The sequence below is a fragment of the Phyllostomus hastatus genome, unplaced genomic scaffold (assembly GCF_019186645.2).
Source record: "Phyllostomus hastatus isolate PE091 unplaced genomic scaffold, TTU_PhHast_1.1 phas_contig_133, whole genome shotgun sequence".
In the NCBI taxonomy this organism is placed as follows: domain Eukaryota; kingdom Metazoa; phylum Chordata; class Mammalia; order Chiroptera; family Phyllostomidae; genus Phyllostomus; species Phyllostomus hastatus.
In genome coordinates, this window is record NW_025333577.1 from 2,877,524 (window position 1) to 2,891,616 (window position 14,093).

The 14,093-nt window shown below is 44.9% G+C and overlaps 1 protein-coding gene and 1 non-coding gene across 2 annotated transcripts in view; both read left to right on the forward strand.

The window, feature by feature from the left end:
* The window catches only part of LOC123825644 (zinc finger protein 420-like), a 98,512-nt gene that overhangs the window by 80,131 nt on the left and 4,288 nt on the right, over positions 1 to 14,093 (forward strand).
* On the forward strand, positions 11,867 to 12,001 carry LOC123826978. The gene has a single exon (XR_006787156.1). It is a non-coding gene; the product is annotated as a small nucleolar RNA SNORA1 (small nucleolar RNA).

Here is a 14,093-nt window from a genome sequence, read left to right on the forward strand (position 1 = left end):
ATATCTGATCTAGTAGTTTGCTGAATCTAGCTGCCATGGGGGATATTTGGTGCCTGTGGTTCTGCACATCTCATGTTATGGGAGATTTAGGGGCGGTGCCTCATAGCAGAGACTATGGGCAGGAAAGCTTGTCAGGATACTCTCTTATGTCTGCTGTGCCTGAGGTGACAGATGCCTGACTCATCTCTGTTCTGTCAGAGTCCTTTATGTGATGTTTTCCACCATTGCTTCTTCTTCCCCTCACAAATCCCTGTGGAAGCCCTCCTGTGTCCCGTGCAGTATACTAAACACTTTGGTAGTAAACTGAAGACCCTAATTGTAGGCTTTGTAATCTAGTAGTTGACAGCCTTTTACAAACAAGTTGCACAAATGTAACCATGTAAACACAGATAAATTGTGGTGAAGACTGAGGAAAAAGAGCATGGTGTAAAGTGGGAGCATTGGGGAGATGGTCAGGAGACACTTAGGGGGGTGAGGTTGAAGCCAATTCCCAAAAGAAAAAAAAAAGTATACTGCAGACATTTAAGAGTGGTGATAAGAGCTTTTAGGCATGGAGACACAGTTTGGAGTGACTGAGAATGGAACAGCCTTGGCATATTCAGGGAACAAAAAGTCACCCAGTCAGTGGGGAGCAGTAATAAGGTGTAATGACATGCAGCTGCAGTTCATCAGACCACATAGGACCTCCACTGTGGGGGGAGTTTGGTTTTTATCGAGCAGGTATGGTATGGCTTTTCACAAATCACTCTGGGTGCTCGTGAAAAAAAAAAAAAAAAACTGTGGTAGGGCAGATGGAAGCGCATACAGGGGCTATAGTAGTATCCAGGGAAGAGGTGATGATACTTGGCCTGAGAGAGCAGCAGGGTTGGGAAGAAACTGGCATGGGGCTCCTCCCCATTCATAGGTGGATTCTGTGAGGCTAGGTGAGTAATTGGCCAGGGGATGCAAAACAGAAGAGGTTCCTGGCAGTTTCTTCTAGGTAAAGGCTTCCAGGGATTTCCTTACACATGTATTTACTATATATGCTTTTTTTTATATGTGTCAACATCTTATTTAAAAATACAGTAAAGAAGAATTTTGGGCATTACACAGTGACATGGAGGAGTCTGGTAAAGACATAGCGTTTTGAAGGATGGAAATAGAGGTTATGTTTTTCATATGTTCAAATAACTTTTGAAACAAGTTATCTGAGTAGTACAAAGAACTCCCTAGTAACTTCTTCACCTAGATTCAAGAGTTTGGAACTGTCTCATGTCTTGACCCATTCTGTTAATCAGGTATGAATGAGAGTGGACTTAGATGTTTGTAAGCCAGTTGAATGCACCTGTGTGAATCTCAGGAGGAGGTCCAAGCAATGTATAAAAATATGAGAAGCATAGGTGTTTGGAATGGCATGCTTGACCCTTAGAGGAGACAACCATCTCTTGCAGTGGCCTCTTACTTCCAACATTGGTGTAGCTGGGCTCCTGCTGCATACAAAGAACTGGGAATGAATGGAAACCTAGGCCTCTCTGGCTCCCTGGGATAGCAAAACTGGTAGCACAGCCATTATTTGAAGTAGAAGGAAATAGTAAACACTTAAGACAGGTGGCATTCATCTTCAAGTATGTAATGATTTGGAAAGATATGAAGATAAGAGATGTGGAAAAACATTTGATGGCATGAAGTCTTCAGCCATCACACAGTGTTCTTTTAAGAAAGTATTGCCATATGGGTGGTTCAGGTAGAATACTTGACACATAATCTAGATTTAATCATTAGAAAACCAGTGGAGTAAAGACACTATTTTTCAAAATCTATTTTGAAAAAATAATAGGAAAGCCTGTAGGATATGTAACTTTTTTGACTTGTCAAGAAATGAAGCAGGAGATGAGCCCTACAAATATGAATGTGGCACCTCTCCAAGTAGCAGCAACATTAGTAGAAAAAAACAGGAGGAGGAGATCCTTTTGTGGGGAGGAGGAAAGGAAATCCTTTAGATTTTATCCCTTGTGTAGCCTCAGGGGTCTCACGTGGGAGTAAAGCAAACTTGGGGAATAGGAAGTCAGTTGTTTTATACAAGGGATTCAAGAACAAGACTGAATGAATGTTTAGTGTCAAAAATCTTGTTTTTAGCTCATTTTAGCCTACTTTCAGACAGGGCTCACACAATAGACTAACATGCAGAGACCCTGAATGGAGAAGTCCTTTTCATGAGTTTTTCAACATGTGAACTCAAACAGGGGCAAAATCCCAGAAATATGATCCTGGTCAGAAAGGCTTCTGGTCCAATTCAGCCAGTTTTGAGAGAATTCATACTGGGCCAAAAAAAATCTAGTGTTATGGGAAAGTTCTTACATCAAATAATTCTTTCTGAGTACTCTGAAGCCATGGGAACGTGATTGCTGTGTAAGAGGTGTCATGCATAGCTCTCTTACTCAGCATTGTTAAATCTTATGAACAGCGCCTGAGAATGTAGTCGGTGTTAGGAAGGCTTCAGGAACCACAGAACCCACTGGCAAGCTCTTCAGTAGGAGTCCTCATTGTGTTCATATCAGAGGACTCATATGACAGCAGACCCTCAGTGTCATCTGTGCAGGCAAACCATAGCACTAGGTCTCACCTTATCTGACAAGCAAACAAAAAACCTTACACTGGAGAGAACAAACTGCACTGAATAATAAATACCTTACCCTATTTTTATACCAGATAAGCCATACTGAAGGCAAACTACATAAAATGGAAGATAAAACTGTACAAATAAAATAGGTCCTGTCTTTTCCCACTTGTTCTGTGATCTGATCTGAACATCTGGAGCAAATATTAAACAACATGGGTGAGAATAGGGATCTGTATTTCAGTTACTAATGTAGGTCCCCAGTTGCTAAGACAATGACTGAATCTCTAGCTCAGCAAACTGTTGAATGAAAAAATGGCTGAAGAAATTGCAAGAGACAAGAGGACATCTTCAAAGAGAAGAGACTTTGAAGACAAGGCCTGTATGGGTGAGGGATGATGAAGGAAATCTTAGAGTGAAATAGATAGCACTATGAAAAACTCTGAGAGGCTCACATCCTTGGAGACTGGGCCAAGAGTCTAGGATCATGAGTGACTATCAAATGTTTTAGCATGAACCCAGCCTGGCAGAGTGTGGTCACATACTGTGCAGTCTTTATTTTAAAGATTTTATTTATTTATTTTTAGAAAGGAGGGAAGGGAAGGAAAAAGAGAAACATCAATGTGTGGTTGCCTCTCATGTGCCCCCCACTAGGGGCCTGGCCTGCAAGCCAGGCATGTGCCCTGACTGGGAATCAAACTGGCAACCCTTTAGTTCTCAGGCCATGGTTCAATCCACACAACCACACCAGCCAGGGCAAATCTTAATCCTTTTATCTGGGGACCACTCTCTCAGATGTCCAGATGTAGTACTCTGGCTAATTTCAAGGCCTGAAATGCCTTAGCTATTAATTGTATATGAAGGAAGACAAATGAACTAATAAGCATTTGACACAAACATTTTGCAGGGAGGGGGGAGGAGGCACCTCTAAAAGTCCTAATGAAAGAGAAGTGATAAGAATCAAAGCAAAAATATATGAATCAGAAATGCAGGAGAAAAAATAATTCAAGGGCCCATTTTGGGGTGTAAATTAGATTAAACAGTAAATAAGAGGCCATCTGAAAACCTCTACAGGGGAGAAATTATATAGATATTCAGCAGCACATGAGGTGGTTTCCATTACACTACTTTCCACAGTTTTACAAAGAAAGCCAGTTTTGTGTACTATGTGAAAAAAAATCCCCAAGATACACAGTATGTGTATATTTCTTAAAATATCTTTTAACATATGTCTTACATTTGTAAAGATAATATGAATGCAAATATTATTGATGCCTTTTTCTTTAAAATGTACACATAAAATACAAATATGAATGTATATTGAATTCTTATCACTGTAAGAATAGAAACTGGTAGGCTGTGATTGTCTCCCAAGAAGGGAACTGGGTGGGAGGCTGACTTTCCTTTTCTTTTGAGGTGCTGCCTCCCTGTAACTATGAAACAGCCAGTTATGTCTCAGTACTGACCTGGGCAGTGAATATCTTCCAGCTTTCTGATAAAAGGTAGTTTCCATGGAACATGAACAGTTCAGTGACAAAACAGAGATGGGCATGCTAACAGGTTCTTTTTGAAAAGTATACCAAAGTACAAAATGATAAAAATACTGAGAAGACAATGTTTATAATTCATAACACCACTTTTTTTTTTTAATAGAGAGGGGAGGGGAGGGAGGCAGAGAAACATCAACATGTAAGATACATCTCTCAGTTGCCTCTTGCACACCCCTAACCAGGGACCTGGCCTGCAACCCAGGTATGTGACCTGCCTGGGAATGGAACCAGCAACCTTTCAGTTCACAGGCAGGCACTCAATCATTGAGCCACACCAGCTAGGGCACAACTACCTTTAAAAAAAGGAAAAGACTAATCTTTTAAAACAGTAATGAGTTCAGAAATATGACAAATTTCAAAATAATAGAGAAACTAATAACTTTGATTTACAACAGGATAACCAGTTTAATACAGATCGAGGAAAGGTTTTGTTAATACTTTTTGAAATGGTACCTAAGAATAAATTAAGGAATGGACAGGCTCTTTGTGAAGAAAATTGTTAGTGGGACATGGAAGACTTGAATAGGTGTAAATATTGACTTACGAGGGCTTACAAAGGCTAGAAGTGTATGAAGTTCCTTGCTTGACTACGTCCTACAGCCTCTGGGGAAGTGCTGTTGGAGCCCTTTTACCTGTGGGAGCAGGAATACCAATGTCTGTCCCAGCTAGTCGGGGAATAGGCAGGTGGGGGTGTTAACCAGGTGTCCCCTTTCACGCCATGGCCTGCACTTCAGCCACTTCCCAGGATCCCCAGCAGATGGGGACTTTGTAGCAGCAGCAATCCTCCCATGATATTTTACATATAGGACACAATTTCAGTGCTAATTAGATTTTCTGGAATTTGACAGAAATGGGAAGTCCAGGCAGGAGGTTAGAAGGTCTTTAGCCATATTGAGTCAACAAATACTGCACTTGAGCTCTTGACAAAGTGCCAAGCACTGTTACAGGTATGGTAAGGCTCGTTTTGTGGGGTCTCCTTTCATTCCAGAGCATGTGTGGCTGATTGACTTTAAAAACCAATGAACATGAACATACCAGGTCAGTTCCTTGACCAAATTGGCCATCTTCCCAATGTTTCTTGGTCACCTACAGCTACTAGCTGCTGTGTTGGGCAGTGTGTATCTAGAATATTTCTGTAAAGTTTTCCTGGGCAGTGCTACTTTAGAGGTGGAGAGGTGGACAGTAAGTGAGGACCAAATATTTTGAGATGGCAATCAGTGCTATCAAGAGAAATAAAACAATGGGACATGCTGGGGACAGTGGGGAGGCATGGGTAGTTTAGAACTGGTCAGGAAGACAGTGCTGAGGTGACATCGAAGCTGAGAGCTTGATGGGGAAGATGGGAAAGACTACTAGGCAGGTGGATGGCAGGTTTGAAAACTTCTAGATGAGACACTCTTGAGCACATCTTAGAAAATGTAAGATGGTGGCTATGAGAAGTCCCAGTTGGTGTAAAGGACACAAAAGAACAGGGTTCGGGATCCCAGCTGCTGTGTTTCATGTATGACCTTGGGGAGAGTTCCCAGCCTTTCCCAACATGGATTTTTGTGTGAAGATTGGACACTTGTACTGGGACTGTGGTGAAGTCCAGGTTCTAGGGGACTTCATGAAACGGTAGCTACTGTTACTGATCAAAGACTGAGATAAAGGTGATCATCAAAACCTTTAGCAGATCCTTCTCTGGGCCTGGCATAGGGGTTTCTGTTGCACAAAACCCAGTTGGCAGCCTTAGAAGTCTAGTGGGGGTGTTAAACAGTCATTATATTTGTGGACTAGTAGCCGCAGTATACCTGGTTAGTCGTCAGTGTTCACTAGGAAGCTGCACTGTTAGAGAGCCAGGTTACCTTGGAAGGGAAGCAGTAGAGAGACAGAAGGAACATGAAAGAAGAAAACAGCAGCTCCCATCAGCCTGTACTGCAAGCTGGACCTACATTTGGGTACCTAATCATTTAAGGTAAGGAAACCTTGCCCAAAGATTGGTATTTGAATAATTTGGAAGAGAAATAGGGAGTTGCAAGTCAGTGGATTACATTGCTCAAATTCTCCAGGAGCCAGCTGGTGGGTTGAAAGCCAGGACCATTGTTCCCCCACAGATGGTTCAGCATTACAATGGTGTGAAAGCAATGTGCTTTCAGTAGAAGTCGTGTTCCAAATTTTTATCTTTTCCCAGGCTAGTGATAGGGGGTATAGTACTGTTTTAGAATTGCTGGGCAGTTGGCAGAGCCTTACCTGCCAGTCAACCACATGGTCAGAAGGGTAAACAACCAACACTACAATGTACTGTGTTGCCAGAATTGTATAGATATATTGTGTTTTCCCACCTCTTCAAGCCTACAGAACCCCTGTCTATGTCTGCTGTTTCTGGTAAGAATTGGAAGGTAGTTACTGTTGAAATGAAACTCAAGGTAACTCCCCAGCTAAGGGCTAATGTTGTATTTTGAGTATGTTTAAGGTAGGCAGGGCTCAGCTGTGATATTCAGTGGGTTGGGTGTATTAAATGCATTTTATTTTTATTATTGACACTATTATAGATGTCCCCATTCCTCCCAACTTTGCTCAACTCCATCCCCTGACCCCTTCCCCTCTGGCCATCACCATACTGTCGTCTGTGCCCATGAGTTATGCATATGTTTGGCTAATCCCTTCCTCTTAAGTCTAAATGCATTTTCAACTTAAAATGTTTTCAACTTAAGATGGGTTTATGAGGTTTTAAGTTAAGGAGCATCTGTATTTGGAGCTGCAACTGTTAGGGATTATTTTATGCTGCCCCAGGGAGGGAGGTGGGTCAGTCAGTCAAGCCTCTACCCCAGTGAAGTGAGGATCCACTTCCCCATCAGCTGGTAAGCTTAAGAGCTTCCGTTTTACTGGTAAAGATTACTTTAGAGCACTTGGGAAGGTCCAGTGGATGAGAGCCTTAGAGGACTGAGGTGCCTAGAATAACACTATGGCCCATCTGATTTACTGCCTAGCACTCAGTATGGTAACTGCAGAACCTGTGTCAGACTGCACTGGGCTGTCAGCACCTTAAGGACTGGCAGAGTTCCTGACACCCAAACTCAGAAAGGTTCTGTGGCTTAAAACAGTAAGAGTTAACTTTCTCCAGCAAGCATTCAATGCAAGATTTTGAAAAAGCATCCTGCTGCCCCCAAGGATAAGAAAATAAAGATGAAGTAAGTAAATCAGTAACTGAGTGGGGGCAGGGAGATAGAGTAGGATAAAAAGAACCCAGCACTTATTTTAAGGGAGAAGGCACTAAATAAAAATCCCTCTGATGAGCTAAAGAGTACAAAACAAGTTATATGTAGAAATTAGGGAGCTATGAAGCAATACCCAGAAGGGAGGATTAGTTGGTGGTGGTTTTTTGGTTTTGGTGGGGTTTTTTATTTTTTTATTTTTACAGGGGGAGTGAGAGAAACATCAATGTGTGGTTGCCTTGCGCCCCTTACTAGGACCCTCAACCCCCCTCAACCCAGGCATGTGCCTTGACTGGGAATCAAATCAGCGACCCCTTGCTTTGCAGGCTGGCACTCAATTCCCTGAACTACACCAACCAGGGAGGAAGGTGGTTTTTAAGTGTAATGCATGGTTATTGCCCAAATGGTGCCTGGTCCAGCACTGAGCTGTAGGGAGGCGACCTCCCCAAATCCTGTATTGGGGGTGGGGGGGGCACATGTCAGGTCCCTCTCCCAGGCTTTCGCGTTACCTTCAGGGGAATTTTAAGCCTTACGGGCGTCTCCTTAAAGAAAGAGAAATGAACTACACGTTAAAATCCAGGATTTGGGAGTGGGAATGAACCCAGAAATCCTAAACAATAAGGAGGGGATTAAATTCTAAAGATAACGGCAGATGTTTATTAGTGAGTTAGGAAAGGTCCCCAAAGGAAACATTCAGAATATCTTGTTGGGAGAAGAGGTTGGAAGTGACAGGTCAAACGCCTGTCATTTTTACCAAGGAGGGGAAAAACTGTGGGGCAGGAGTGTCTGGCAATGGCCGAGAATTGCGATGTGCGTAGGTCACATCTGTTGCGCAACTCGGCTCGCCCAGGGCCAGTCTGGGGCGGACTCACCCGGCGCTGGACCAGTGCGGGCCGAAGCCGCTCACTTCCCGAGTGGTGCGCCGGCTATCCGCAGCACCTGTAAGGTCTGTGCGACTGAGACTTGGCAACCAAAACGAACCAGGTTTGAAGGACGCTGGGAGGAGGGGAAACAGGATGCCCTAAAAGAAGGGGAGGGCGGGGGGCCGGAGGAGAATGAAATAGGTTAGGAAGTCGGTGTGCACTGCTGTGGTGGAAGGCGACCACTCTCTTCCGTGCGGCCAAGAAGGACACGGATCGGGGAGGTGTGCGCGGAAGCTCCACCTGCGCCGCCTCTGTACCCGGCGCTGACTTGAGGGTTGTGGGAGGGGATGGGAGCGGAGTATGTCGGAGACTAGCGCCCGGCGATCCCCCAAACTATGGTCATGTGGGCGTCCCCCGAGCCGCACTCAAATGTCGGTCGAGGCGGCGCCGGAAGTTGCGCTGCGGAGGTTCCTGGGAGTTGTATGCTGTCGTCGAGCTCTTGACGTAATTCAGCGCCCGGCGGAAATTGCCTCCGCAGGCAGGTTGTAGGCGTTACCGGGTTTCGCCGTTTAGAAGAGCGGGAGGCATTCTAAACCGCAGGTCTCCCGGCGCCTGTTGATACCGCGCTCTACAAAGGCAACAGGTGCTGGAAGGATGCAGACAGAAATGTCCTGCTTCTCTTAACATCGCCTTGACTTTTAAAGATGTTTTATTTTTAGAAGGGAAGGGAAAGAACATACCGGTCTGTTGCCTCTCGCACCCCCTCCCCCACTGGCGATCTGGCTGGCAACCCAGGCTCGAGCTCTGACGGGGAATCAGACGTTTTCTTTACCCCGCGGGTGCTCAACCCACTGAGTAACAGCAGCTAGGGCTTACTAGAATGGAACAAGGGACCTTTTGGTTCGCAGGCCTGTGCTCAGGGTGATTTTTTTTTTTATTCAATGTGATTTTTAATGGGGGAATCTTTCACAGTTTTCGTGAACGGTGTTTTCCAGCATTGCTCAGGTAATGTGTGTTACGGAAATGAACCCACCCAAACGCGGACCGTCAGAGCCCTTGTAGCAAGGGGTTCAGCCAGCATATCTTAGGTTTGTTAGACACGGTAAGGAAGGAGGGGACGATTTACGTGAAAAACGGGAAGGTTCTGGTCGGAGATTATGGGTTTAGGGGGCAAAAAAAAAAAAAAAAAAGGAGAAACTGGAGGTCACTGACCAAGACCCCAACGCAGTGGGCTTGTTGCTATATGTCAGAATTCTGTTCTCAAATGTGGTCTGGCCTTTGTCTCTCTGGATATTCATTCTCTCTGTCTGCATCCATCTTCATTTCCAGGTAGCTCCCAGACCATGAGTAGATTAACCTGCAGATAGTAACAAGGGCATTCTGTGTTAAGGCTTGAGTTCATGCTGTAAGTTCCTTTCCTGTAAGGAACTTACCTGTAAGGTGATAGTGCTTATTTGCTCTTCAGGTCAGCCACGCTTTGTTTTAAAAACAAATCTAGTTAGGAATGAATCATAACACATGGTTATTTACAGTTTAAACTGTTCCCAGAACCAATTCCACCTGGGAGGGTGTACATTTCCCCACACCAACAAATAATTCTCCGACGCCAGCAGGGTCTTAACTCAATTTTGACACTTTTTCCCGGAGATAACATCAAATTCCATAGGTTAAGTCCTACAATTCGGTAGTCCCCGCCCTCCTCGGGCCCCAAACACACACGTGCACACACTCATTTCAGATGCAAGCCATAAGCCCAGGCTCTGTACTTCTGACCAACTGGTTGTAGAGTGAAGGTGCCAACCACTTCTAACTCAGAATGCCAAGCAATTCCAGGTTGTACCTGTACACTAATCCACTGAATGTAAATCAAGGGTTCCCACAACCCACTCCTGGGGTTTGACTAATTTGCCCACAGAACTCAGAAACATTACTCCTAAGTACCTTCATTATAAAATTACCCCTTCCTCAGAGCCTCCTCCATACCCAGCCCAGGTCACCACTGTTCCAAAACCTCCACATCTTCAACCCAGAAGCTCTCTGGGGTTTTATGGAGGCTTCACTATAATAGGTATGATTGATTCATCACTGGCTATTGGTTCGATCTCCAGCCCCCCTCCCCCCCTGGGAGGTTGGGGGGTGAGGTAGAATTGAAAGTTCCAACTCTCTAATCCCATGGTTAGTCTCCTGGCAAATATCCCTTATCCCCACATGCTTCCCAAAAGTCACCTCATTAACAGAATAAGACACCTGGAGCTGGGAGCTAGGAACTGTTGATGAAGATCCGATACATATGAGAAATATGTTTTGGTCATTCAGATGACCAAATATATACTATTTTCTTAACTTTTGTAAAATTCATTTACTTATTTTTAGAGAGGGGGGAGGGAGAAAGAGAAACATCAATGTGGGAGAGAGACATCAATCGGTTGCCTTTCCTGTGCCCCCAACCAGAGGCCTGGCCAGAAACCCAGGTATGTGCCCTGACTTGAAATCAAACTGGTGACCCCCTCAGTTCTCAGTCTTGCACTAAATCCACTGAGCCATACCAGCCAGGGCTGTTTATTGGTTTTAGAGAGAGGAAAACATCAATTGATTGCCTCCTGTATACTCACCAATCAGGGATTAAACCCACAGCCTTTTGGTGCATGAGACAATGCTCCAACCAACTGAACCACTTAGTCAGGGCTTTATACTATAAACCATGATATTTTGTGGGTGTTTGTTTTTTGTTTAGATTTTAGAGAGAGGGGAAGGGAGGGAGAAAGCGAGGTGTGTGAGAGAGACAGTTGATTGCCTCTTGCACTCATGCCCCCAACCTGGGGCCTCGCCTATAACCAAGGCATGCATCCTGACTGGGAATCGAACCAGCAACGTTTTGGTTCACAAGCTGGTGCTTAAGCTACTGAGCCATACCAGCCAGGGCACGTGTGTGTTGTATTTTTTAAAAGTCTTTAAATCTTTTAGAATTGGTATTTCTTCTTGGAATTGTAGAGAGCTTCCTTGTTTCCTGTTGCTTTGTTCACCCTCCTTAGCATTTCAGAGTGATACTGTAGTTCTCTTAGTGGGTGCTCTTGTGGATGCCATACTAGGACACAGAGCCCCTGCCTTGCCCAGACAGTCTCAGTCTTGGCCCTCAGGGAGGCAGGATCAGGTTCTGTTCCCTTTGTGGGCAACAGGCATATACAATATCACAGGTCTCTTCTCAACCCTTACTGCCTCTTGGTTTTTTTTTGTTTTTTTTTTTTTCCTTTGCTGTAGTGAGGTAATTTACATATCATAAAGTGTACAATTCAGTACTTTTACTGGATTCACAAGGCTATGCATCCATCACTACGATCTAAATTCAGAACGTTTTCATCATCCCCCCCCAAAAAAACCTCACATTCATTAGTTATTAGCCCCAAATCTCTCAAATCCCCCATCTCCTGAAACCACCAATCTATTCCTGGCTGGATAGGTCAGTTGGTTAGAGCATCATCCCTATATGACAGGGTTGTGGTTTTGATCCCTGGTTAGGACAGATAGAGGAATCAATCAATGAGTGCACAAATGGGTGGAACAACAAACTGATATTTCTCTTTCTCCCTCCCTCTCTTTTTCAATAAATTAATGTTTATTCAATAAATTAAAAAATAAGTTCTTTAAAAAAAAACACTACTTTCTAGCTTCATTCTGGATGAAAATGGGCACTGTTTTTGTACGTGTCCAGAAATTGTTAATGTGGCTAAATTGAGACACAGTTTTTGCTTCCATCACAGTAACTTTATTGCAGTGATGACAATGAGACCTGTAACATTTTCTGCTAAAAGAAAAACAAAAAACAAAAATGCTACTTTCCACTCCTTTGTATTTGTATATTTTCAACTTTTTTTTTTTTTTTAAGGAGCAGGGTTTATCAGCGGGGAGTAAGAGGGAAAGTGGAGCCAACCAAGGAAGATTGGGGAACCAACTAAGGGAGGATAAGACTCTCAACATTTCAAATAAGTTAAATCACATAAAATATGGCCTTTTGTGTTTGGCTTCTTTCACATAGCGTAATGTCAGCGTTCATACATGCTATAGCATGTATCAGTACTTCCCTTTTTTTTATCCTCATAAAGGATATGTTTTTTATTAATTTTAGAAAGAGGAGCCCTGGCTGCCGTAGCTCAGTGGATTGAGCACAGGCTGCGAACCAAAGTGTCGCAAGTTCAATTCCCTGTCAGGGTACATGCCTGGGTTGCAGGCCATGACCCCCAGCAACCGCACATTGATGTTTCTCTCTCTCTCTCTCTCTCTCCCCCCCCCTTCCCTCTCTAAAAATAAATAAAATCTTTTTAAAAAAAGAGGAAAGGGAAAAGAGAGAAACATTAAAGTGAGAGAAAAACATGGATCAGTTGCCCCTCGTGTACACCCCAACTAGGGATAGAACCCACAATCTGAGTGTCCTGATGGGGGATCAAACACACAACCTTTTGGTGCACAGGATGGTGGTCCAACCAACTGAGCAACCCTGCCAGGGCACTGTTTAACTTTTTGAAGAGTCGTCATCCAGTCCATCACTACCAGTTGTTACCCTCCCTCTTTGCAATAACCTTCCTAGTTCATGTTGTTCACGTCCTGTTATGTGAGATTGTATCTCATGTGGTTTTATTTAGCACTTTCTGGGTGGCTAATGACATTGAACATCTTTCCATGCACTTCTGGTCATCTGTCTTGCTCTGCTTTTGACTTTCAGAGTGTCCTAAGACTCAGTTGTATCCTCATTTGGATCCTTTTCCTGCCGAGGAACCCCTGATGAAGATCGAGGTTGTTGAAGTTCTCACACTCAACCAGGAGGTAGCTCGTTCCCGGAATGCCCAGATCCGGGCCCTGTATGCTGAAGATGAGGGCCTGAGCCCAGAGGTCCTCCAGGAGCCCACTCAACCACTGGGCAGCCATCCAGCTAACTCTGAGGCTGCACGCCAGAGGTTCCGTGGGTTTCGCTTTGAGGCGGCAGCAGGGCCCCGAGAGGCCCTATCCCAGCTCCGCAAGCTCTGCCACCAGTGGCTACAGCCCGAGGCACACTCCAAGGAGCAGATACTGGAGCTGCTGGTGCTGGAGCAGTTCCTGGGCACGCTGCCTGGGAAGCTCCGGGTATGGGTGGAGTCTCAGCACCCAGAGGACTGCCAGGAGGCAGTAGCCCTGGTGGAGGATGTAACCTGGATATCTGAGGAGGAAGGTAAGTGCAGTGGAAGTGTGGGTTGGGAGACAGTTTTGTGGGGGCATCTTGGAGGAGGGGGGGTCATACCCCCTGCATCTATACTGAGGGCATCTGCCTCCTCCATGTGTTCCTGAATCAGAGCTTGAGGCAGCGCTGGGGTATCCTTGCTAGCATACCCACTGTTACCTCTAAATCAAGGTCTTTGAGACTGGTCTCCTTCCTGGACCCATTTGTGTAAATGGAAGGTCTCAGGTCCCACCTCACAGCTACCAAAACCCTTGGGTGGCCCTGGCACTCCGTTATTATGTAAGGAATCCTTCATACACAGGCCTCTGATGGACGCTCTCAGATAAAGTGCTTCATTGTCCCCCCAGAGCCAGTAGAGACCCTGATTTTAGTCACAATGGCATATCCCTGGGTGCCTTCTAACGTCAACTTGGTGGGGGCTGTGGGTAAATGGTAACCAAGGAACACAGAACTTGTGGGCTCAACAAGCTTTCAGTCTAGCAGGAAAGATGGGAATTTGACAAAGGAATGTGTATGAGACAGGTGTTGGAAGTTCTGGCAGTGGGGCCTGTGGAAGCCAACTTACTGTAGCCAACACCTGGTGCAGAGCAGAGCTCAAGGGGCAGCAAGACAGATGTGTCAGGCAGGCAAGCATCCCCTGTCCTGGCCCACATGGGGCCTGTATATTCCAGAATCAGAGGT